Raw genomic sequence first — 27,571 nt, forward strand, 5'->3', positions numbered from 1 at the left:
TCACCACTCTGGACTTTAGGAAAAAAAGCTAAACTAAGTTTTTGGTGAAGATCTGCTATACACGTCTGCTACAAAGTAAAAGCTGTGTCAAGAAACCAACAGTCAGCTTAAATCCCAAAGGTTTTCATGTTTTGCATTTAAGCTTGGATGAAAACTTTGCTCCTTTCCTTTACTGCAGCTCTCAACAATGAGCAGTCTCAAGAGATGAAAATCACTTCTTAATCTGAAAATCATATGGAAAAAATCAACTGCCCTTAAAAAAGTTATAAATGTCTGGACAAACTTTTCCCAGATTTTCCTTCTTCAGTTACTTAATGAACATATGGTTATTTATAATGTGAGTTACACTTGTAGTATTTCAAAAATTAGTTATACACATGCCTGGAGCTACTCAGCTCCTCCCTACTGACCTCAAGCATTGTTTGCTTTGGCACGTCTTTAACAGTGAATCCGTGTTCTTATTTATGTGTTCTCTTTCTGCTTTAAAAAAATTACCTTAGTTTTCTTCTCTTAGCAAGCACCTTATAGCAAGTTATTTTAATTTCAGAAAGACGATAACATCAGGTATCAATTATGACAAATAAAAACCTTGGCCAGAAGGCACAGCTGATTAAAAATACATATAAAATGAATGCAAGCTCAGCTATATTTTAAACTAAGTATTTGAGGGACAGTAAGGAGTAATTATTTAGGTTAGTGAAATGCAGCAGAAGCTAATAGTTGGGTTGATGTCTTTCTGACAGGTACAATATAAACATGTGTCCAAGGGTAGCTCCTCTCCACCTCAGGAGACAGGCACTTCTGGGGCATGAGACACCTGATGGGTGAGATTGCTCCATGAGGACAAAGTTCATGTGCTGGGAGCACCTAAGCCTACATCAGGGGTGGCTCCAAAGCAGACAGACACCTCTGTTACCTGACATCTATGTAACAGCTATGTAAAAAGTCGGCCGATATGATTCCACCCAAAAGAACTGATGTTCTAGACTAGAAATACATGATTTTACATTATTTTCTCGTGTATATGTGTGTGTGTGTGTGTGTGTTTTGGGTTTTTTTTCAAAGAAAAGGAGTTGGACCGCACTGCCCTGAAAATCCGACTTCATCTTCCATGTTTATACAGTTTATTTACCTATGGAGTTTAATCTAATTTGTCATATAAATACACTGATTTGTTCAAAATTTCTTCCTGTTCGACAGATTTAATTCCATTCAGTGTATCACTTAATAAACGGCAAAAGGCCAGGTTTTTCTTTTACAATCCACAGAAATTGCTGATATAAAATGTCTATCGGAAGACAGAAGGGTTTTTCACTCAACACCTAGCACTCTTCAAGTACTCTAGCATACTGATTTTTCTACTTTTGAATCCAATTCTACAGTAAAGAAACCAAAAGAAACCACTGACTGAAATGTGAATGGTGCATATAACCATGACTTCAACTGAAAAAGAAGCTGTTCATTTTTTACATTTCTTACAGAATATGGAATTACTTTTTGTTTTGGATGTTTCTATTCACTGTTGATTGCATTTTACACCTCATTTGGGGAATCCATAGAGCTCTGTCCTTGACTCTCTTATTCTCCATACAAAAGGGAATCTCATTCAAAACTGATTTTAATTATCACTTATGAAAAGATACTCTATGTTCCAGACTTGATGCTCCTATACTGAAGACCAGAATCTTCATCCATTTCTGATGTGATTATTCTCCAGAATTGTTCTGAACACTCTTTCTCCCTTTGCTCTGCAGCCCTTCTTGCTACACTACTTAAGTACTGTCAACCTCACAGTCAAGGTTGTGCAAGTCTAACACACAGACTTGAAACTCTTGATAACATGACCTTTAACTACATTTGGAAAAATCTCCAAATTTATGTAAGCAAGTTTATTTTTCTATAGAATCACAGAATAGCTTGGGTTGGAGGGGACCGTCAAGATCATCTTGTTCCAAACTCTCTGCCATGGACAGGGACGCTTCCCACTAGACCAGGTAGCTCAGGGCTTTATCCAATCTGGCCTTCTACACTTTCAGGCATGGGGCATCCACGCTTCTCTGGACAACCTGTTTCAGTGTCTATTTTTTTTTTTTTTAAAGTCCTTTATAGCTCTTCTCAACCTTCTTTATCTGATTTCCATGTCAGTGCCCTTGTTTACTTACTACATTTCCAAATGGTAAATCTGCACATTCTTTTCATGCTTTCTCTTTTATTGGGAAAATGTTTTCTTTAAACATCCATCAAGCTACTTCACATTCTTCAGAACTTTAGAAAAGATGTATATTTTCTATGAAAAAACATTCTTTGGTAAGAGAACCAAAATATACTCTAATGAGAAAAAAAATCACTTGTTAAATTCAAACAGAACTTAGAGATATTTTATTCCTTCAGGTATGCCTTCAAAAATACATGGGAAGAATGGCTATAGTTAAGGCACTTCAGTCACTTGTCACTGAATCTGTTCAGCCTACCAGTGTTAGTCCAGATTCACGTCTTGCAAATTCATTCAGGATTTGAAAGTCAAACAGACTTACTCTGTTATGTCTAACCAAAGTAATCACAATTTTCCACATCAAATTTTTTGTCACCACACCTGTTTTAATTCCATCAACATTAGAGAGGCAGCCAGGATATGGTTTGGCTCTACACTTGGAATTTAATTAATGACCTAGCTGGTGTCTGATTCAGAAAACAATTTAATTTACAATTCCATAAGCACTTCGGCATGAATAAAAAAGCAGCAGACAGGAACTCTGCATTAAAATATAAAGGAAGTGGGAATATGATCCACAGAGTAAGATCTGAAAGAAATTAATCTAGAATACAGGCTTTCAGTTTTGTAAAATAAAATTTTCAGTCTTTAGCTTTTTGCACTGCATGCTCACCTGAACACAAATGATTCCTTGCTTGTTCATGTTCTTACTGTGCCTGATTTTACTGTATGTTGTAAAAAAAGCAAAACCTGTAATTATATCAAAATTCTATGTTTTGTGGCACTATGAATCTATTTGAAAGCCTGGTCTCTTGAACACCTTCACAACCCCCTGAGCTGCTGAAATCAGACTACACTACTACTTTTGGCTATTTCACATTTACACAAACTCACTACCACCAAGGAAGGAATTCCAAGGTGGGGTTCACGAAGCTCTCCAAACAAAAAGTTCTTCTGACAAATGTTTTATGTTCTTACATGCTTTCCTAAGAAAAGCTACTCAGTCTTGAAAGCTGACGCAGGCGCTACGAGCCTTGGGTGGAATTTCTACAAACCCATCTGTGACTTAGTGAGAAAGCTTTTGATCATGGCCACTGGAAAAGACAGTAGCCTGTCTTTTTGTCCTCTGCTGTTCTTCAAAATTAAGATCAACTAACCAATCCTCCTCCAAAAAACAAAATTAAAACCCACAAACAAACAAACAAAGGACAGGGAACCAAGTCCCTATCAGTTTTATTTAGGTAAGCTTCTGCAATGCTTTTATTAGGTCACAAGGCAAACAACAAAGCAAGCTTTTAACTAAGCTTCTATAAGCTCTTTTGCCTTTCTCTCAACTTTACTGCTTATTTAAAAGAAATAAGGGAAAAACTAAGAGTAAGATTGAAATGACACCTCAGATAATACACGTAAACATAAAGTATCCCCAAAATCACAATGGATTAACAGACTTTCCTAATGAAGTTACTTTGTTTCCTCTTTCCTCACAAGAGGTAGGAGTTTTTTCCCCCCTATTTGTCCTCTCCCCCAAATTCAGGCAGAAAGGATTAAACACTACAAAGGTGCATTGTTTCTTCTACTCTTTCCTCATCATACATACTGGTTTATTTGTAAGGTAAGTGTCTAACTCAACTGACTTCTGTCTTTCTAAAATACAGTGATCAAGATGGAGAAATAAATCCATTGAGAAGACTGACAATAAATTGCATAATTAGTAAGTGTTCTGGACATTATAAATAGAAAAGCATATGACAATATCATCATGTTGTCCTGACCGTAACCCAGACATTTGGTTTGCTGCAGGTTATGACAAGGCTTGTGCAGGGCAGGAGCTTTTTGGACTGGGGGAGATTTTGTTTTACTGGGGGTCAGTTATGGAGATTACACAAGGAGGAGAAGCATTGGGACACACACACACATAAACACACTCCCTCTCCTCCTGGGATGCTTGTTCTGGGTTTTAAACAGGTCACTCAGAACTTACACGTATGAAGGCACAGTAATTTAATGCAGGTAATTCTGCTTTAATTGAAATTAGCCCATTCTTAATTTAGAGAAGATTTCTAACATGTGAGCCCAAGCTTTTCTCTTAGAACCAGGCTGGTTTTTATTTTCAGTTAAAACAAATACTTTATTCTGTAACTTTACTTAAAAGAATATTTCTTTCCTCTCCTAAGAAAATGTGCACCATATTTTCAGTTCATGCATAAGACTTTGGGCAACTGAACTGTAACAGCTTTTAGCACATGAAAATCAAATGCACCTTAGTGTATTTCTTAATATGATATATGACAAACATTCACAAAATGCAAGAAAAATTACCAATTTATATCCTATGTGGCCAACCAGTGGTTTCTTAATGGTACAAAGAGAAAAAAATAATAAAGCAAAGGTGTATCAAAACCACTGAACAGCAACTGCTGTAGCCATATTGAAACAGAGATCATCCCGAGTTGATAAATTCCCTATTTTCCTGTTCTGTCTCCAGCCCCAGCAAAACCTGCACACACATGTCAGACTCCTTTATTCTGGAAGGATAAGAGTAGAAATTAAATGATATCTCTTATCTATGTGCTGTGAATTCACTAGAAAAAGACTATCAGGCTTCCTCTAAAAAAACTGGGGGAAAAGTTCCAGAACCCAAACTTAGTCGAAATACAATTTTTCTCAGGTTGAAATGGGGTTGGTACTTTGCCCTGCTGATTTCTCACTGGTCACTAACATTTGCTGCAACTGAGGGATGAGCAATGCCTGAAATGGTGTCATTTAATCCTGGTACTAACAGACTACAACAGCATTGGTTAACACCTCACACCAGTTTGGGGCCGTAATGTTTTGTTTATTTTGCTAAAGACAAGCACATGCACACAAGAGCTTCCCCAGCCCAGCACCACTTCAAAACAACAACAATGATGGCAAAAACCACAAAAAGAACCAAAGACTATAAAAAGACAAACACTGTAACAAAGTAACAATCACTCCTGCCCTTCAACAAAGCAAAACCTAAATCAAATAATAAATAAGTAACCTAATATCTCCTTCTCCCTTAAATCCTTCCCCATTCCTTGCCAACCCCCACTTCCCTTGAAAACCAGATGGCCCCAACAATATGCCCTGAAGGTCAACAGATGCACCACGTCTTTGGATGAAGAAAAGGTATATAATGTCTTTAATAATATTTCCAGATGATAAAACTAGAAAACACAAGATGAAAAAAAGCACAAAAAATTCACAGCAAGGAAACAAAACAAGCACAGTTACTATGTTAAAAATATTCAAGACACCAATGAAAATAAAAGGGAAGTAGTGAACTCTTATTAATGCTATGAATAATAAATAACAAGTGAAAAGAAGATTGATGAAAAAAAAGAGTAGTATAAGAAATTACATAAAGAAAGGATACTAGATAACTCTGGGGACTGGTAATGGATATGGCTGCTTATTTGTCATGGCTGTCAAAAGTTACAAATTTCAAGATTTCTTTGCTTTTATAAAATGTGCCTGTCTTTTGGCTTCATAGGAAACTGTGTCAATGGGTGAGTAGATGCATGCATTCATAGGTGAATAAACAGGTGAATAATTTAGCCTGGAGTGGGTTGGCTGAGGCTGCACTCAATTCCAGCAAAGTATGCCTGGAGAGACTCAAATGAATTACAGATTAAGCTATTCCAGATTTCCACTGGCAAATCTGAGGTCCAAACCAAGGTCTGTGAGTCTTAACATGAAAACTGTTTCTAGTGAATTATTGTGTCCGTTGCTTTCTGTGTTCTGCTACTTCCAGATCAAATTTGTCCAATTTAGCAATACAAACAATTTTTTAACTGCCAACTTTATCAGAAAGCCAGCCCAATACCTTTCCTCAGAACATCCATGACAATGTATTTCACCCTGCTCCCTATTACAACTCAGAAATCATAAATGCATGGGTATGACTGTGATTATCACTGACAGTAGTATGGCTCCTTACTTTGCATCCCAAGACAGAAGTGAATTTTAAGGCTTAACAGCAGAGGTTCTGTAACCTTCTACCTGTAAAAACAGAGAGGTGTATTTATGTAGATATTCTAAGCTCATAGCACATAGAAAGTAGCACAAATCAACTCAGCACTCTTTCCTGAACATGACCTAACTGTTCAGCCCGAGTAACGTGCTCACGTGCTCCTGGAGAAGATAAGGGGCTGATGTTTATTGTGTCTCGGTCACCGATAGCTGTGGAGCCATCCAAGGACTGGTGTGATAACAACCAAGGATTGTTGGCAATAACACTGTGAGAATGAACAGGATGTGGCTGGAGAAGGGGGACAGACAGAGGTAGGGCAGCCCTTTCCCAGGAGAAACATCTTTGTTCTGGCTCGAAGACATAAATACAACATGGTACAGCACAAGAATGGGGATGAGGTCGAGAAGAAGGCATTGGACAGTAGTGGGGGAACAAGACAACCAAAGATCTCTGAAGCCCTCTGACACAATTCCAGAAAGGTCTAGAAGAATAAATTGCACTTGATAGCTGATCTGCATAGAAAATAAGAAACTTACCTCCCAAGTGGGGAATCCTATCATTAAAAAGGCACCCAACAAAGCCTAGGGACATATGCAGCCCAGGATCCTGGCCACACAATCAGTTGGATCAACGCTGGAACCAGGACTTGGGATTTTTCTATTCTTCCTTTACATCCCATGTTTCTCTCTTCCCCTCTTTAATTCATCTCTGTCACTCTCTTCCCTTGTGCCCTAACCCTTTATCCATATTCACTGCTATACATTTATACCTGCAGATAAGGGACTAACGAACAATAATTTCCATGCCAGGTGTATAATTTACCAATACAACTTTGTCAGCTTTTGCAGAGCCTCTGACTTCTGTCATTCCTTTCAACCACCAAGCATCTACTTGATGCTCCCTTCACAGGTGTTCCTTCCTAAAGGTGGGACACCACAATCCTTAGTTTAAACCTCTATGACCCAGAAGAAAAACCCAGTTCAGTTTTATTTCCTCCTGGATTCAGAACTAACAGAAGTACCAACCAACAAAACCTCTCCCAAGTGCATGCATTAATAAAGCACCTTGAGTAGGTACATTTTAAGAAAAGTGGCGTATTTTTACCTAGATTTACACTGTCTTTTGAAATGAAGATTTTTGAGCTACACAATATTATAAAACCTAGTCCTACCTGAAACTAAAACCATACAAATCAAAAAGCCTTCAGCTATCTGCTGCTAAACAGCACGAGGACATGTGGATATGCCACTGGGGCCAAAAGGTTTCAGGAGACTTTAGCCTTGGAGAGGTATAAACTGTGCAAGGCAGCTGCCACCAAAGCAAATGAGAGAGAGAGAGATGGTACTTAACTGGTAAAACAGTCAGGCAAGGACAAATAACATACCCACTTCAGCCTAAGTCGTGTGGCCAGAGTTTAAGTAGGTCTGGCCTTCAGATCTGAGGACCTGTGTCCATTAGAAAGCTGCTTCTGGCCCAGCAGAGATGCCATGCACACAAGTAGGAGGTGTTGCTTCACCATCATGGACCCACTGTCTTCTCAAACACCACTAGGTACAAAAGTGGAAGCAGCCACAGTTTGGCAGACATGGCCTCTTGCTGACATTTCTTCTGGGCCTGACAGTTTTGAAGAGGGTTTACAGGTCCTGAAGAGTTTTATTTTCCTCTTCCCCCATCTGTGAAGTCTGAACACACACAGTATACTATCAATTCAAAGCCCAGCCAACACAGAAGCCAGAGGAGATATGTAGCAAACTCCATACATCCTACAGTAGTATTACAAATGTATACTCTGTTTCAAGAAAAAAATAGAAAAAAGTGCTGAAAAATGAAAGCCATTAATCTGAATAATTTTATACATTTTAATAACCCTACTATAAAAACAGAAATCTTCTAAGAGACTTCAGAAGATTTTTTTTGTGTGAATAAGGAATAACCATCATTGTGTCAGTGGAGCAGCCTTACAAGCTAGGAAAAGCCTATTACTGATGAAATTGAAAAATAAAGCAGTGTGCATGTCAGCCCAGCAAAGGAAGCTGCTGATTTCAAGGTATGATTGTGTGGAAAGTGAGAAATTATATGAGAATAAAAGACTGTAAATGCTGCTCCATTTTTTAGAACACAGAGAATGCAAAACTGAACATTCTACAGTGGGTCAGGTTTGGTGCCTAACATCAGCAGCATAGCAATCACACTGTGTAACAATCATGTCAGCAGAAATCACTCCAAAGCAGCTCCACATTATCAGTCCACTGAAATATTTATTTGGCAAGATAGAACATCAATAGCACTATCTCACAAGTTTTCTATTTTAAAAAATATTTGGAATTGCATTATATGGCCTAACACTCAAACCAATTTGTTGCAACATTTTTTTGAAAGATAAACAAAAACTCCCGGCCACATGTGAATTATTTATTCTTCTCTTCAGAATTACAAGCCAGCAAGTATCAGTATAAAGCAGCTCAGAAGCATTGAATCCAGCCAGCAGTTTTCAAGATATAACAGGAGATAGGAAACCCTGATCAATAATAAAGTGTCATTACTTGTACTAAATTGCTGCTTAGAAAGGCTAATCATGAACCTTATATAAAAATCTAGAAAAATCCATATGAAAAGAGAGACAAGGTAGTTCTTGTGCCCAGAAATTATAATTTAAAAATAAAATCAGAGATACAGGATGGATTCTGTTTATTCTGAAAACCATAGCCAAACACTAACGAGTTTCCAGGCCACACTGCAGAAGACATACCCATAGTAGCTTGAGTACTGCAGGACATGCTACACTCAGTTTTTCCTTTAGTAAAGTATGACTGGCCCAGGTAAAGAATTGCCCTCAAGACGCTGCACTGTTTTGTTAGCCATGCTAACTTGGGTTTGTGCACAGAACCCCCCACTGTGCAGTGCTGTTACAGCCAATAAACAAACACTGCTCAGCATTTTCAATGCAATAATTAGTTCTTTTTTTTTAAAGCAGATACCTCCTAGAGCCCCCTGATCAGCCTGTTGCACTCTGCCCACATGCATGTTGTCACAGACCTTGAGGGATCATCCAAAGTAAGGGACATAATGAAAGCAACCAGTCAGGTAACAAGCCTGCTCCAAAAAGCACTGCAATGGAGCCTTCCTTGCTCAGAGAACTTCCATGCTGGCACAGCAGTATAGAACAGGTATTCTTTCCAAAGGGCTTTTCAAAACAAAACCTGTAGTTGTCTTTCCAGTTCCCTTTTCAGACTCTTCTACTCCAGTTGTTAAAAAAGAAATGACAGTGGCAGAAGAATAAATGTGAAGCTAACAGCAGTATCTCCTACAAATAGCATGCCTCTTATTCCTGTGGTACACTCGCATTCTGAATGTGCAGTTCTTTGAAAAAGCCTTTTTTTCACCAGCACAAAAAAAAAGGCTATCTGGACAGCTCCAGAAAATACAGAGAAGACAGTGAGAGTTTGATTCACAAGAACACATCCTTTGTTTGATATTGGTACAGCTGCAGTGTGAAGTGTTTTCCCTGGGCTTGCAGTGACACCAAAGCAGCACAGCTGACCTCTGGAAGAGGGAAACAGCTACATGGGCACTCTTGTGTTTCCAACTGATGTGCAGTGTAGCAGTCACAGAAAGAGAGCTGCTCCAGCACAGGTCTCACAGAGCTTTGTTTAACTCAGAAAAAGGGAGCCCTGACCCTGGCAGTGTTCACGGCCAGGCTGGACCAGGCCTTGAGAATCCTGCTCTGGTGAGAAGTGTCCCTGCCCACGGCAGCAGGGCTTGGGACTAGCTCACCTTTAAGGTCTATTCCAACACTTTATCATTCTATGATTCTACTACAAAATGAACAGACCACACTACCTTTTGCCTTTAGCACTAATGTGGACTGCATAAATTGTGATTATGCTCAAAAGCAACACCAGTCCTACAGAAAAAGCTTACTGCTTATAGTTTTAAAAGGATGGCATAGAAGAAGAGCCTATTCAAGAGAATACAAGAAACCTATGTACATCAGTGCCACAAAACTGGTATTGCTAATAGCTACTTGAAAACAACACTTTGGAAACATTGCTTGGAAGGTGGTAGGGAAGTCCACAGCTAAATGTGCCTGGCTCTGACTGGAATTTTTGTTTGGTTGTTTTGTAGGGTTACTTCCCTACCCTTTTTTCCTCTCCTTATTACCATAAGCAGATGCAGATGATTAAGAGCCTAGCTGTGAAGAGCTCTGGTAGTGTCAGCCCAGAGTCCCCAGGCAGGGTCAGGCAGAAGGGGTTACACGATCTCAAGCCACTGCTTCCACAGGGCTCACAGGCTGGATTGCACTTTCTTGAGTAGCTGATGAAGGATTAAGCCCAGCAGATGAGTGCAAGGGGTAATTGTCACATCTTAAACCACAACAGCTAAATCTACCAGAGTTTATGAGACAGTAGTTTATGTTAAAGGTCCAGATACCAAAGAAGCTGATCACCTCTTTTAAAAGACTTTCCATTATATTCCAAGTAAGTGGCTTTCTTTCTCTCTTAAGAGTTTATAATTCCTTATGCCACTTCTGCCTTTTCCAACAGGATACTGAGGGAATTTTTTCATTAAAACATCAAGATCATTTGAAGAACTGAAGGAAATAAACTGCTGCAAAAAGCTAGAACCATTTGCTAAAGATGGTTTTCATTATCCCACTTAATAATAGGATAATGCACTTGAATAGCAGAGAATTTTCTAGTGGGTTATTCAGGGGGAATTGTTTTGTGCAGATCATTTCTGTATTAGTATTAAAACCTTTCTGACCTCAAGTTACTTCAATGTATGGGCTGTATGCATTTCTATTTCATGCACATAATGTCTGCTCATAATGCAATGCTGTGTCACTCAAACCGTGAGAAAACGAAGAAAGTAATTTTTAGAAGCACTAAATACTTAAGGAAACAACACTTCATTAATATAATCACTAAAAAGCAAGTGATTAGATTACTTCAGAAGACAAATGTCAAGCCTAAAGTCGCACCTTGTATATACACGTATATAAATGCATTTATATTAATATATATGGAGAGATGTGTGCCTGCACTCCTGTATGGGAAGGGTTCCCTAGGAGTGCTGGTGGGGGTCTGGAAAGGCTCCTTCCCACCCCTTCTCCCACTGTGCTGCAAGGACTAATGCGAGGCAGCTACCTGGAAAGAAAAAGGATCCTTCATAGCGTATTTATAAATGTTAAATGGCAGGGGAAACTGCTGAGAGATTCCTCTAGCTCGGATCCTCATTTTCTCCTGCGTGGCCATCCCTGGGACACGGCTGGAAAACAAGGCAGCCATTTTCTCATAAGCTGTTACACTCAGCAAACCAGATTGAAGTGCTCGATAAGCTGCTGTTCTCTTCCTGCAGCGACCGAGGGCAAAAACAACCCATCACCCACAAACAGGTACAACCACAGCCATCTCTGTGCTCCTGCTGTGAGCCTGAGCAGGAGGGGGCCAGGGAGGGAGGGAAGGAGGGCAGGCCTGGATGCAAACACATCCATATTGCTGGGCTGCGCTCCCTGCATCTGTGCAAAACCTTAAGGATGTGCGACTAGAGCTGCTTGCTCACGGTTTTGTGTTTCCAGAAATAAACTGCCACTGGGAGAAAATACTTGGCTTTTAAAGAACCTGAGGCACTTTTTTACAGAACCTGTGTATGAGGCACTGTTCTGTGTAGAAAAAGCCTCCAAACCTTGTGGTCCTCGTGAAAGAGTGATTTTAATTGCATTCAGCACATGTGTGCACCTGTATGCACACACGTACGTGATGCAATTTTCATAGGCAACCTGGCTCTAAGTAACTTCTCTTACATGTAAGTAACCTCACTCGAATAACTTTTTTGGGAATCAGACAGTCAAAAACAGTGAGCACCCTAACTTTGTACAGCGTACAGATTGGGATGTTCAATATAATAGCTTGAGAATAGAAAAGGTCTGTCTTCTAGATGTAAAGCAAGAAGTCATGGCACCTATACTTAAGGTCTACTTCTATTATTAACCCAGTTTCTTGTCACTTTTTGTAAACCTCCCTACTTTACAAGAGTGTTTCGAAACTGGGCAGCAAGAAATCCTGGGAGATCCTGTTTCAGTCTCAATAAAATGTGTTCAGCCTTAGCTATGCCCAAATCCGACCAAAAAAAAAAAAAAAAACCCACTTAAGTTACATCAACAGAGACTACTAGAATCCGCCTGCTGAAGTCCCCCACTACCCTCTGTGTGCTGCCTTGCCCAGCCCTGCCTCTTCTTCTCAACACAAAGCCAGGCTCTAGCCAGACCCCGGCAGCCAGGCGCAAAGGAAGTCCAGGAGGTGGGGCACATGTCCCCATCCGGCCACTTCCAATGGCTTCTGCTTGGCTGGCCTGATGGTGCTGCACTGGGCTCCCTCCATCTGGATGGAGGCTTCCCAAACAGAAGGTGATTCCCTGAAGCCACCAAAGTCCCCAAGCCTCAGGCTCAGTTCAACTGACACAGCGTACGTGCCTGCCTTGGCTCTGTGGGTGCAAAGGCACATTTAATTCATTACATCCAACTCAGACATCTCTTTCCAGTGGCTGGTCCACAAGACATAGCAGTACAATCCCGTTACATGAGGTAATCATTTCAGCTTTCAGCAATTTTGTCACAGGCTATCTGTGGCCAGGAATACCAAAACTAGGACTGCTGTCAATACTATGTGTTTTTAGCACTACACCTAGGAAGTTTCCTTTCTCTACAGAAAACAGGAGAACAGCCAAGGAGATGACACACACATGAAAATGCTATTAAGACTGTAGAAATCTTAAAATGTGAGAAAAGCACACCTGAGCTGCCATAACCTAAGGCACTGCCTCTGCTTTGCTTTTTCCAAAGGCACAGTCTGGCTCTGACCTCTCCCTTACTATTGTCTTTCTCCCTGGCCCATCAGCAGCTCCCCCCACCACCTGCTGCTGCTCCCACACCGGCAAACAGCAGCAGCTGAACACAACTAACAAGACATTTTGTGCCCCAGTACCTGCTCCAGCTCTTGAGCACAAGCATTAAGTCTTCCCTTAAAAACTCTGCATTTGCAATTTCACACATGCTTACTAACGCTGTTAAATAAAAATGGTTCCCAAAACATCATTCCTAATGCTGCAAACTGTTTCCCAAAGTTACTAGATGGCTTTGCAATGAGCCTAATGTAAAGGATGGCTGTACATTAGAGATGATTCTGAACAGCTTGTTGAGACAGAAAGTCAGAATAAACACAAGCAGAGCATCAGTATTTAAAACATGTGATGCCCTCATCAGTTATCAAAACTACTGAAACATAGCCTGTTCTACATGATTAGCTGGTGAAGAACATGTTTGTTCTGTGGTCATTGATTTTTACTAAGTAATAAATCTTGTTTTTCTGCCAAGTACTCATGCACCAAGGCATTTTTTAATATCTTTTATTTTGAAATGCAGGATAGCTCAAGTTTTAGAGTAGAATGTCTCATCACTCCACTAAAATTCAAAGTATGTAAAATGACAGCTCTACCAATCATGCCATCTGTGCTAAAAATACTTTTTTTTTTTTCTTTTTGCCACAAGACTATTATATCATGTGCAGGTGGTAACATCTAAAAATGTATCACAGAAGATATATGTAAAACCAGACTACACATTTTCTTGATCCAAACAGTAAGCAGAAATGAACCCATGCTGATCTAGCTCATACATCTCTTGGCACCAAAGGCTTCTCACTAGACCTGCAACCCTTATGCTGAAACATCATTTCCAGAAATGAAGCACACAGTTCCCTACACCTGTTTCATACCATCAAACCAGACAAAATGGCTTGATCTCTTTCCGGAAGGAAGGAGTTCAGCAGTGGATTGAGGGGTCAGACAAGCACCATATGGCTAGAAGGGAAGGGAAGACAAAAGTGAGGGCTGAACCATCTCTCTCAGTGGCAGCAAGAGTTACATTGGCTCAGCTGTGTTTTCTAACCAAGTATTCTAAATCAATTAAGAGTGAAGCCAATTTGTACACATGAATCTTTGTATTTACAAATGAACCTAAATATTCCACAGTAATATTCCATACGGTTTACTTCCTGTAGTACATGGATAGAAACCAAGGACTGATTGAGCTCATCAGCCATAAAAACATGCTGTTCTATCAGGCTAGCTTTTGTCCAGCAATACAAAAAATGAGCAGTGAATGGATGAACCCTTCCTGCCCTATAAAACAATGGTTCCCCATACAGGAATGTCAGATAATGCCAGGTAACAGTAAATATGCTCTCTCATTTTTTTGGAATTGTCACCAGGTAAATAATTCTCATGCATCTTCCAAGAAAAGGACATTTCTCACAGGTTTTAAAACAAACAGAAAGACACTTTCTGTGTGTGGACAGTATTTTCCAGGTCTTAGTTTAAGTAGTGATGCTCAGGCAGAGCAGAGTGGCTGCAGACACCTGCAGAGGTGATCCTCCACAGACACCTTCCTCGCCTCTCCACACAAAAGGCTGAGTCACTCATCATTCAGTGGCTGGGGACACTGAAGTACAGCCTGTCCTAGGCAGACCTGACCTGGCCATGGTCTGCTTTAAAAAGGTGCACAGCAAAGCAAAGCATTTCAGCAGTGACTCAGCACTGTGAATTTACAGCTTATTTAAGAGCCTATGCCTGCCGTGTGTTGGGGACAGACTGTCGAGCTGGCTGGAAGCTCATCGTGCATCCTTCAGCACAGGCAGCAGCACGACAGGGCTGACAGTACCCTGGAATGGGAGCTCAGCTCAAGGGGAAGGGGAAGGAGGGCAGGATGCTGCTTTTGAATTGGCTCAGGTGAACTGCTAAGAGTTGGATTCCCTTGGTCCACAGGAGGAAGTGGAAGCTGAGAAGCAGATGAAGTTGTGAAGAATTAGGCATCTTTATACCCTCCATGCAAAGTGGAACAGAAAGCACGGCTTAGAAGAATCTTGTATAGTCATCCTGCATGCACATACACACCCATGTGCAAAAATCAAGTACATGCTTTTGGTCATACTGGAAAGTACAGGGAGGTAAGAAATAAAGACAGTCATCATAATCTGATTAGCTGTGTAATTAAGACTAAACTGGGAGATCAATGAGGGAAACTATAAGGAGGGTTTTTTTTCAGCACAGTATGCTAGAGAAAAAATAAGAAATCTGGTGGAAATCTAATGGGATAAACTAACAGATGGTCGGTGGACACCCAAGGGACACGGAATATGCTTAAAGATGATAATAGCTAACAATATGATTAAGAGTACATGCAATCTCACAATGCACTGCATGGAACTGAATTGTAAGTACTAAGGCCATAAACCCCTTAATATTATAGATTAGATTTACAAACTTTATTATAGACACCTACAAGACAAATAGGAAGAACACTGACAAAAAGGTTCTATATAACACAAGTATCTGGCTTATTTAAGGGAACGGCTCGTGTTACCATCTTGAGAAACTGGCAAATAACTGTCTACAAATATGATACAAGACCACAGGACACATACAACATTAAATAATTGACTCACTACAGAAAAGAAAAAATACAAACCACCATCATCTGAGCAACCTGAAGCCTACCTCACACTACATCACTTTATTGTCCTGAAAGGACCCTGGGGGAAAAAAGGTAGCTCAAACCCTATCCACTTTTTCAATCACAAATACACCAGCAACTTCCAGCAAAATCTTCCATATAACTGTTCTCCTGGTTGGTACATGTGTAGGGTAGGGACTGTAGTCTGAAAGGTGGACGCACAAGCAGGTCAAGTCAAGATGGCCACTGATGCTCAGGCACTGCTTTCAGTTTTCTCTTGAGCACCATCAAATTTGCTACAGCAGTCTCAGGAAACTATGGTGGTCCTGTGCCTTCTAAATATTTGCCAATAATTAAATAATACCTATAAACAATACAGCCCAGCTGTAGAATTGCTGCTTTCTCCACAAAACAAAGGAACATTATATATAAAAATGCCAGATATATACAGATAGATGGATATGTATGTACACAAAACCGTTTTAAATGGAGTAAATGTAAATAAATGATAAAAAATATATAAACCAATGCTGCATTTATTATAATCCAGTTATTTATGTAGATTTTAAAAAAAAAAATCTCTGATTGCACTCATAGCACTGATGAAGACAATAGTAATGCACTAAATATCATTAAACACTTAAAGTAAAATTCCTCCTTGATCGTCCCTATGCAACCACTTTGATTTTACTTTGCCACCCCAGGACAAGAACAACCTCATAACCAGAAGGTCAGAAAATTCTTACTCTGTTATGAGAGCAAACTAAATACTTTCCAAAAGCAGAGTCCTCTCCCAGGCACAACTGGCACTAATTTAAATGAGTGGACTGGTAGATTTAGCACTTCAGCTGATATCAATTACTGTTGTATCACGCAAAGCACTCCCTGAAGTAATCAAGAACAAAGCTGCTTATGGAAGTAGTGTAAAAACTGCACTTGAAATTAAACAGAAGCCAGTACACAGCAGAGACATAACCATCCTCTCTGTAAGAAAAACAGATTTAAATGGGCAGCTGCATTCTGCATCAGCAGAATTACAGCCATTTTTGTGAATGGTTTTAAGGTGCATAGAGAGGTCAGTGTGTTCCATAGACTGGGTTACTGCAAAGCCAGCAGATAATAACTACATAAAAGAAGTAACTGGGCACTGGACAGCCTTAAAACAACTGAAGAGAAACAGAATAAGCCAGAACGATGCTGACTCTTATGCAGCTTCAGAGCAAGCATCATCCTGTAATTTAATCACAACTAGCTTATGAAAACTTCCCAGGGTTTTTACAATCATAATATCCAAAAAAACAAGCCCCAAAACAAAGATTTTATTTTTGTTTAATCCTAGTGCAGGAAAATGGTGGGACATAATGGAAGTGGGCCCAATTAAATGTGATGTAAGGAACCAACGAGAAAAAAACTCTTCAGAATCCTAAGCTGTAACAGCTGCCTTGCACTGTTGTGCTTTTGTCTGTTCTCGGGATCCCACCTCAATGGCTTCTGCCCAAGGACAATTTTGTTTTAAGGATGCTTAAAGCAGTACTTGTCAACAGGGCAGGCTCACTCAGCTGAGGAGACAGCCCAGTCGCTGCGGGCCCCCCTGGCTCCGAAAGGGCAGATATAGATCGGCTTCCTGGCACCTTTCCATCCTACAATTTCCTACCGCTATTACACTGATGATTCAAATCTAATTTTAACAAGCAAGCAAGCCTTCTGCTGTCAGCAACCATTGTTCCAAGACAGAAGGAAAATACTTTAAGCACATTTTCGTGCCTTTCAACATCTGCATTCTTGTATTGCTTTTGTTCCTGGAGAGGGGCACAGAAAAGGAAAATAAGGGGAGCACTTCCCAAGATAAGCAGCTAAGATATCAGTGTTGTCACTTATCATTTCCTAAACAAAATTAATTTTCCCAAACAATACATGGGTGGCACAAGGGTATTATTCATTTAAGGACTAATGCTTTGAAAATCTAAAAAAACTTGCTACTGTAACAAAACAAGATTCAAACCATATTCCCCTAAGAACACATAAAAACAATGTGGGTTTTCTCTTTTTTGAAAAATATTTTTCACATACTTTGGTATAATTCAGTCCTACACAGCCAAAATACTTATCGTTTTAAATAACTAAATATATGAATCTCTTTACAGCTAAGTTTGTGTATAAATGAAACTACTCTACCAGCTCAGAAAGAATCTAAAATTTTCCTTGATTATATACTATCTCACAAGATGTGACCATTCACCATGTTTCTAAGTGCTGGCATAAGAGATCAGAAAAAGGAAAGTAATTTGAATTTTTTTTTCATATTTTAAGATGGCTTTCAAAAGCCAAGTCAACACAGAACAACATGCTGAGTTATTAGTTTTACAGCAAAAGAAATCATCCCATAAAATGTGCATTATCAGTGAAAATTTGCAAGGGTTAAGATATTTCCTGAACATACTTAGTTCTGAAGATTATTGTAGAAGAAGGGCATAAACTCAGTTCCAATAAACAAGGATAAGACAACAACAAGCATAGAAAAATCTTCCAGGCAAGGAAGAAATAGCCGAGTTTGTCCTGAGTTACAGCACATTAAAGTTAGTTGTATGACACGTCCTGATATTTATTTCATATGATTTTAATAAATCTACAATAGAAGATTAAATATATCTGCAGGTCTCCTAAATAAAACAAACGTTATAGTGTGGTGCTGAAATATGCTAGGTGTTTTCATTACCTAGAATTCATGTCACAGAAGGTTATTTATACATTGGAACAGGAAATATTTAATAGCAGTTAACACCCTAAAAGGTGCAGAAAACGTTACCTGTGCAATACACTGCTATACTGTTGTCTCAATGGCAGTAGACAGAACACAGGGATCAAGTGTTGCAGTCCCCTTAGACAGACATTGTGTAACCTGCCCAAGGTATTTAATTTGATCTCTTTGTTCACCTCAGTGGCATTTGCATTCATTCACATTCAGCAAGCTATTAATCTAAAAAAGCTAAGGAGTCTTTAATTTCTTCTTGACTCCAAACTCCATTTGTTCTTCCATAAAATTAATGCCATAAATAAAATGTTGCATTTAGACATGCTGTGATACTGCCAGCCAATTTTGCTGCAGATAAAGGTCAAGGAAAAATTTATTAAAAAATAAAATAACATCTTTTTTCCAAACTCCCTATATAAAAAGAACAGTGCCAAGCATTTAAATAAACTCTCAACATAGGTAAATCCTTAATGGGCTTGAAAGTGAGCTGTGTGTTTTAAGAGCTAACCTTTGGAGCATTACTGAACTACTTCTTGCACAGCAACTACTGTGTTGCAACTGCCCTCCAGAAACCTGTGACCATCATCTGAACTAAATAATCAGCATGTATGAAAGCCCAAACCCTAACTGAAGGCTTTAATAAGCAGGAGTCCAACAAGAGACACAAATTACCTCCTACTTCTACTGGGTTTCCTCAAAAACACAAGTTTTGAAACTCAAACGTGTAATTCTTGCATTAAACACAATGTTCAAATATTGAAAGAAATTGTATTTTAGAAATTCATCTGAGCTGGATGTAAAAATTTCAGCTAATTCCTCGTCTCAACTTCAACAGTTTTGCCAGCTTTGTGAATATTGGAGGAATAACAAAATCTGTTTCCTGTTTGAATTCTTCTTTTTCTTATTTCCAGTGCATCTTTTTATTTCCATAACATCCAAACAAGAGCCTTCTCATATCATAAATCATGGTTATTACCAGATCATAGCCAACTCATAATTTCAGTCTTCTTTTAACAAAACAGATTGGATTTTATGTTTTCTATTAGAAAAATTAGCTCTTGCAAAACCAAACCATCTCTGCAGAGCTCCTGGTATGCGTACCACTCATCCATGCTGCACTCCTGTACTAGCTAAATATCCTCCATTCCATATGGATACCAAATATACTTTTTATTTGTTAGTCTTGTAATCCATGCAAGCTGTACAGTAAGGCCACAGTGCACTTCCAGGATACACAAATGGCAGCTTCTGAAGGAGCTTTAGATATTATGGGCTTGTACAGATTAAAACAAAAAGACATCACTTTGCTATTCCTCATCACTATCTTTACAACTGAGTACGGTAACGTGAAATAATGAACCAAGTAGGAGCACAATAAGAAAATTAGAAAACTAATACATAAGACCTCCTGGAGATCCAAAGCAGGGAAACAGGAAAAAAAAATTCTGGTATTTAGTTCAGAAACATAGTTCAACATAGCTTTTTCCAGTGACTACGACAGGAGCCAATAACTGCTGTAATGGCTTATGTATTCAGTTGGTATTTTAGGGACAGTACACAGGACAGGCTTCTACAAAAGCAGGCAAGTACCTCCTATTATCACAGAGCATTACCAGAAACACCTGTGTGTCTGCACATCTGAGGAGATAGCACAGCCACTGCCTTCCTCATGGCAGGTGTGCACAAAAACCAATAGGCTATTTTGGATGGATGCTTAACATTGACTTGATAGATATGAAGTTGCAGACACAAGGTCTTGGGATTTGATGCAATGAAAAGCAAATAGGAACACAAATGGAAAGCAAGGTATGGCTTGGAAAAATGCAAGATATAACATGTTCGGTATGAAAAAAATTCAGATCAGTAATAAGGAAGGCAGGGAAGGAAGGGAGAGAGTGTACTGAGACATAAATGATGTCGGAGGTAATATGGGCAGTCAATCTAGAGAGTAGAATTTTAAAAAAGAAAACCATCAGGAATCACACTAACAGAAAAAAAAATTCTCTACAGATTTAGGAGAACCTGGACTCTTGCGTCTCCTAATTAAATGAAAGTGGGTCTCTCAAAAGCAAAAAGGTGGAGAACTGACATTTGAATAAAGAAAGAGATAATATTTTTTACAGGTGAAAAATGGTAAAGTGGGCAAAGATAGTGGGGTAATTTTTTACAAATATCTAAAGGAAGAATGTGCAGAGAAAAAGGATGACATTTTCTAACAGCTATGGAAACTCAAGAAGGAGTACATGGAAAGTGGGGGTTTTTTTGGTGGTTTGTTTTTGTTGGGGTTTTTTACATAAAAATATTAAGGGACTAGAAGGAAAGGCTTTTTGGAGGGGAAGAACTGTTGGCCTGTAAAAAACTGCCAGAGGGAATACTGCAAAGATACTGCTGGACTAAGTAACAGAAAATGAACTGATGAGAACAGTTCTGTATCAGAAGGAGGAATGCCTTGGATAATGTAAAAAAACCCCACTTTGCAGTCTGCTTATCTGTACACTATGCATACAACTAAGATATATTACCTGAAAATTTGTGCTCCCTGTTTAATACAACCGTAATGTACTTTATTACTGATTTTAACAGGCTTTAATAGGAGGAAGCATACATTCAATTATTTTATTATGTGCTTTGAATGTAAATGGTGAGCATCTGCACCCTAGTTTACTCCTTCCATCCTCACGCTCTCATAAAAACAGCGCTGGCACATTTTAGAATTCAGAGCAGCCCTCCCCAGCCCAGCCGCTTTCTTGGCTGGTTTGCTGGGATCTATATATCCAATCTAATTATTTTGATTCCCATTTCCAACCCTATCAGTGGTGCAGTGGTGCAAGAAATCAAAATGCCAGTCTTCTGAATGTGTTAGAAGCTAAAAGCTAACAGCTACTCATTTGCAGAGGCATCACTGCATGGCCCAAAGGCCCTGTCACCAGGCAATTTACGTTCAGTGCTCTGGATGTGACTCGAGAGGGGTTTCCCAGGGTACCAATACAGAGCATTTCATATAACATTTCAGATATGCTACAGGTTGTTGCATCATTTTATTTTGTCACAGCATAACTGACTAACAAAAAAACCCCCAGCAATGCTTTGTTCAAATTTGTCTCTTTTTAAAGACTTGAGTCCTTCTTGTTATTTTTCCCTTTGTTTTCTTAAAAGGCAAAAAATGGGATCATAAAAGCTTATCTTCCCTTAAGTGATCAGGAGAGAGAGTCAGCAATAACCCTACCAAAACACCTACTACCCTTTCAAATCAGGGAGATCATATGTTGCTCAGTAGCTGAATTTCCCTGTGGATCTTTCCTCTGCTTATAAGCTGTCCCCTTCTTGAATTACAGTCTTACTTAGATTACTAATGCTCAGCACCACCAAAAATATTCCCATTCATTTCTCCGGCCTTTACAAACATGATAACATGATTTATGTTTAAATATAAGCGTCACCAGTTTACTTTTTATTATGAATATCATATGTTTGGCAAGCTGTCTGACCTTCCTGATGATGATGTATGCTGCAGCAAACAATTTGCTGTATCTTTAAAGAAATGGCCAATTCAATTACATTATGCCAGAAGCTTTCAAATCCCTCTCTGCCAAATGTCTTTGCTATATCCTGCCACAGACAGCCCATTTGTATTCCAGCACAGTAGGACACTTGTTTTGTCGAAGCACACAGTTCTAGTTAGGTACTATCAACAGAGCAGTATTTCAGTTCTCCAGCTCTGTGCTCCTTCCACCCCCTCTACCCGTGGTTATCAGGATTTTCAATTTTACTGACCAAACGTGTATGCATTACTAATTATGTGCATGAAATGCAGCAGTTATCGATTGCTACAACAAAATACATTAGTGACCAATTACAGGAGTTCTTGGCAGCAATGGTTATCATTCTAGTGGATTTAATCATTGCACTTAAAGTGAAGCTTGAGATTCCCTTTGAGATTACACCACTAATTGCTTCTGTTTTGCCAGTTACTGCATGAGCTGTTTGCAAAAAGGATCACTAAAGATGCTTTCTAAATATGGGAAAGCAGTAAACAGATGAAGCCTCCTGTAATGAGTGTCCCTCTCCTCAGCAAAACCACAGTGTCAATTTATTCATACCACAATGCTCCTCTCCGATTCATATCCCCCGTCACCTCTTCTTTCTCTCTCATTTCTTGTTATTTGGGCAGACAGCAGCAATACAGCTGCATTGCTATTCATGTGAATCATGCCACACACTATCATTTATTTATATAGATACTGAGAATATTACACTGCAAAAGTAAAAAAAAAAAAAAGAAGCTTCCCCTTCTCTTACTTGTTTGCAGAGAGGATACTACTTATTATTATGAATATGACAGAATGTTTAAAAGGTCTTAGACCTTAAAATAAAAAGGACCCAACCTAGGCCAAGTACATGATTTATTACACATACAATGCCATCCTAATAGGCTTCCATTCTCCAGGAATTCCTCAAACCAAACACTCCTCCTCCCAAGGAATTTGTAATATACTGTTCTTTAAAAGCCCACATCTACTTCCAGGTCATCAGTAGTGATGAATTATCTGGTTTACAGCCTCATAAAGCAAAACTGTCTACGTATTTTAGTGCTGAGGCTAACCACAGGACTTTGGTACCTTTCAAATGTAATATACAACTTTCCAAACACCAAAGAAAGGCTTCAGGTGAAACAAAGATATCAACATTTTAGGTCTGATCAAAATAATAGTATTTCAAAGAGGAAAAGAATGGGGAAGGATTACAACTACAGTTTTGTTAGCTGAGAACAAGCTATTTTAGTCAATAAAATTGTTTAAATAAACTTGTTTGGCTCCTTTTCATTAAAAATTTCAGCTACTGAAGCTTTCCATTATTCAAACACCACTTTTTGAACAACAAAGAAACACCCTCAAAAATATTAAAAAAACCCCCAACAGTCCCCAACAAAAATTTTCTCATGAGATTAGAAAACCTTCTATATTTGTCTCAACAAACATGAACATTTTTAGGATTTCAATAGATGCTGTGTTGATAAAACTTTAATTAGAAATTTAATTGATTTCTGTGAGAGAGATACTGTAGAGAAAGAGTTTAAAGTCCCCAGAGACTTCTACACTATAAACAGCAGAGCATATGACATCTTTAAAAGCTGTCAGAAACCATACACTGTGCTTTACAAAAATAATAGCAATCTCTGTGAATTTAACTACTAAAAGAAGTTGAAAAGCTTCATCCTACAGTATCAACAGGCTACAGCAACAGCACCAGTTGGCTTCACCTCAGCCTCTAAATTGGCACGGACTACTACTCATCCTGGACTAATACCCACCCTGCTCTTTTCCAATCCCGGGAAAAGAACAAACCACAGCAGAACAAGTGTTACAACACAGATAGATTTATCTTGCTTCACTCCTCGATGTAGATTTGCACAAAACCCATTGATCTTTCCAGAATAGCAGGCACAAGAACTGTCACACACAGGATACTCTCAAAACCAAGACCAGTTCATTCTCATGCTTAACAGAGAAAATCTTGCCCCAAGGCACTCAATTTCAAGTCTGAATGAGAAAATCTGTAGGTGATGCAGTAACTACAGTAACTGGAAAATAATAAACCGTTAAAATACCTAGGGATCAATCCTATATTCATGAAGGAATACACTACACAATTCAATTGGATTATCCCCATTTCTTAGTTCACTAGTTCTTGACTTCTACCTTATTAGACAACAATTAAGGACAATTTTCAAGTACAAATTACATAATCCTGACACAGTATCTTTGTCACTATACTACAGGCTCTCCAGTCCAGCAGAATGGATGCCTTTCTTTTGTATGGGCAAGCTTCTGTCTCATGTACACAGGCACAAAATCTGAAGGACAATTCCAAGACTGCAATAATATCTGGAACTTCTAGTGCTGCCTTTCAAATGAGGAAACAGGAACAAATCAGAAGAAGAAAATATTCCCAAACTGAACAGCTGAGCTTATGTAGCACCCAAAATACAAAAGGTTGGGAAATAGCTGCCTTTCATCACTGTCAAAAGCAATAGACTAAAATATGCAGAGTAGGACTGATAACACAGGAAATAAATGAAAACATTTGCTTCATGTTAGTATAGGAGTTAAAAGAAACAAGGCAAAAACCTCTCTCAAAGGCCCCTGATGGATTTAAAACAGAGCTGTTGAGCCAACTGTGATTTCAAAACATGCCACTATCATTTAAGAACACTGAACTTCTCTTCTTTAATAAACCTTACACCTGTTTGCTAGTCCAGAGACCTAATTCCTAAAACCATACACAGCAAGTGCAAGACAAGGAACCAGAACTTCAATGAGAACTGCTAATGCACAGGAAAGCAACCGGTTACTTATAATACAATCTCAGGCACTATTTGTAATCCAGTACCTGACTTACAAATCAAAGAATCATAATGCTAAATGCTACCATGATGTACTTCTTAATGAATTAAAAGTCTTTTGTGTGTAGCTCACAAAGCCTGGCAGATTTTTAGGTTACATATTTAATTCTCTTTAATACTGAAAGCAATGAGAGACATTTTTGTCTACTACTCTACTGCAGGGATTAACACAGTAAATACTGTAGCAAAATGAAATACACTTTTTTATGAAGAGACGTGATGGATATCAATTTATAAGTTCATGCATTAAGTACAAGAATATGAATAAACCACGCCAGAGGTTTGGAATAAACAGCACTGGTAACAAGTTTAGATCAGATTAAACTGAGAGACTTTCAGCTGGTAAGTACTGTTTTCAAAATTTAATGCAGGTACCAGTAAGGATATTCAGCTCAGTAAAGCTTTCTAAAACCAAAGATAATTCTTTTAGCATGAGAAATGCCATCAGGAAGAAAGGCTCCAGCTCTAGCGATTGTTTCAGAAAACTCAATTAACTTGCCCATTTTTAAAAATATGTTACCAGTAGAAAGAAGTTTCATGCTATAAAAAATTTATCTGCTCATTAATATTACAGACATTTCATATATTAATATGTATGACTAAATAAATGCATTAAATAATAAGTAACACATCAATGTACCTTTCTGACATATAAAATAATTTTTTGCAACCAGAATAATGCTTGGGCTGCCAGGAAAGAAAGCTATGTAGATAAATGGAAAATACTCTTCCTGCCTTTCAAAAAACTATCTAGGCTGGGGTTGGGACTGGGGGCCTCCAGATGCCAAGGAAGGTCTACTACACACCCCATCCAAGCTGATGAAGAAAAGCTGTTCCTGTCCTGTTTTAGTGAAAGCAAACCCCAACCAAGGCAATAGTTTTTGTCTCAAAAAAACCCAAACCCTCATGAATGAGCATTGATCCTTTTCAGGACAACTTTCCACAAGGTCATCTTCTCAGCCTTCACCCTCTGATGACCTCATATTTAACCTGGCGTGACCTTCAGTTCTGCTGAGTCTCAGTGCCTTATTACGATTACAAACCAGCCAGACCAAGCTAAGCTTTAAGAAACTCAGACATTAGTCTGAAGATAAATAACTGAAAAAGCAAAACATCAAAATACCAAGAAATCCTGCTTATAAGCTATGTTTCATTCTGTGAAGACTCCCAGGGTAGCAATAAAAAGAAAACTTACCACAAAGCACTGAAGGCTCTGTACCACATTCCCTCCCTTGCAGGTAACTCTACTACTTCTGGTCTCTGTCAATTCAAGAGCCAAAGTATTGTCTAAAGTTACAACTGCAATTAGGCATGAAGACGCTGAAAAATATTTCTGTTTTAATATTTTGTAAAGGTGATTTCCACTAAGTATTCACTTACTCAGGTGCAAGAACAGTCAAGGTCCCCAGTTTCCCCCAGGTTTTCCCTTCAGGCCAGTTTTATCCTTAGGTACCTGTGCACAATTAAAAAAAAATAATTAACATTACTCCTCATAAGTTCATCTCTTGATTATATCAACTTTTATGGTCCCAATTTAAAAATTCTTATATACAGCTTTTCTCACAGGATTATTTCCCATCAAAACAGTTAACAGAAGCAAACTCAAAGCTGTTTTCCCCATGTAAAAAATCCTGGGTTTTATTTGACCAGAATATATATATATATATATATATATATATATATATAGAGAGAGAGAGAGAGAGAGAGAGAGAGAGAGAGAGAGAGAGAGATTTACTATGACCCTAAATGAAAGAGTTTTCTGTAAGAAAACTCATGTAAATTCAACCTAATAGATGGTGGGATTGCATGATTTAGGTATATTTCATCACTTGTTTTTAGGAGTACAAACAGAGAGCACACAGTTAAGCCTTTGTTAGCCACATATTTAAGTTACCTTAAAGCTGTTAATATGTGACAAGCAAATCCTACATATTCAATTACTGCTTTAAAAATTGAAAGAAGGTTCGTGTACAGGTGCACTGTCACTCAGTTAAGGAGCTCAAAAAATATAGTTATTCTTTCTCCCGGAAATAGTATGAATTAAAGAAACATTTTTAAAATGTGCCATTCAACCATATGGAACCAATTTTTGCAGACATATGGAGCTCCAATTAAATAAGTGTGGCTTTGCTGACACAAAAGTCCACCTGCACGTATTCAAATTTTCCAGAATTAGACCATCTAATTTAGAGCAGCCCATTTAACAGTAACAGAGTAGAAAAGCAGTGTATTTGATATGACAGAACCTCTGTAACCAGTCTCCTTAAATAGCAATTGCAGCCTTACTTTTGACCATGGTCAGGATATAATCAGATAAGACTGAATTAGTTCCCCTAAAATACAGCTCCAATTGCATCAGATCAAAAGAAAATAATTTTTTATCTTCTCCATTATGCAAGTAAATATATAATTGGAAAATTAAGCAAGGTACAATTTTTCAAAGATTTTACCAGAAGTCAATGGAAATTAAAAAACTGACCGTAGTCATACTTCCTAGATTTTCCTAGGTTTTTTGCACATATTTTCCCAGAATAGATGTAGGGAAAGCATGCCATTTAAAGAAACAGAAGTCAACAAGCTATATACAAACATCAACATACTAAATAAAATCCTAATATAAGATAGGTATCCAATGACATGAAAACTAACAAATTTTTAAGGTAAGCTCTTTAGAAGTTTTTTTCTTTTTTTTTTCGCCA

The 27,571-nt window shown here is 38.6% G+C and overlaps 1 protein-coding gene across 2 annotated transcripts in view; it reads right to left on the minus strand.

Moving 5' to 3' along the window:
• The window catches only part of TBL1X (transducin beta like 1 X-linked), a 192,352-nt gene that overhangs the window by 111,400 nt on the left and 53,381 nt on the right, over positions 1-27,571 (minus strand). For both annotated transcript variants that reach the window (XM_083854404.1, XM_083854403.1), the window contains exon 2: positions 26,253-26,325. The gene's annotated coding sequence lies outside the window, so the exon portion shown is untranslated. The remainder of the gene's footprint in view (positions 1-26,252; positions 26,326-27,571) is intronic.

Source organism: Zosterops lateralis, assembly GCF_965231275.1.
Source record: "Zosterops lateralis genome assembly, chromosome: 2".
NCBI classification, from domain to species: Eukaryota; Metazoa; Chordata; class Aves; order Passeriformes; family Zosteropidae; genus Zosterops; species Zosterops lateralis.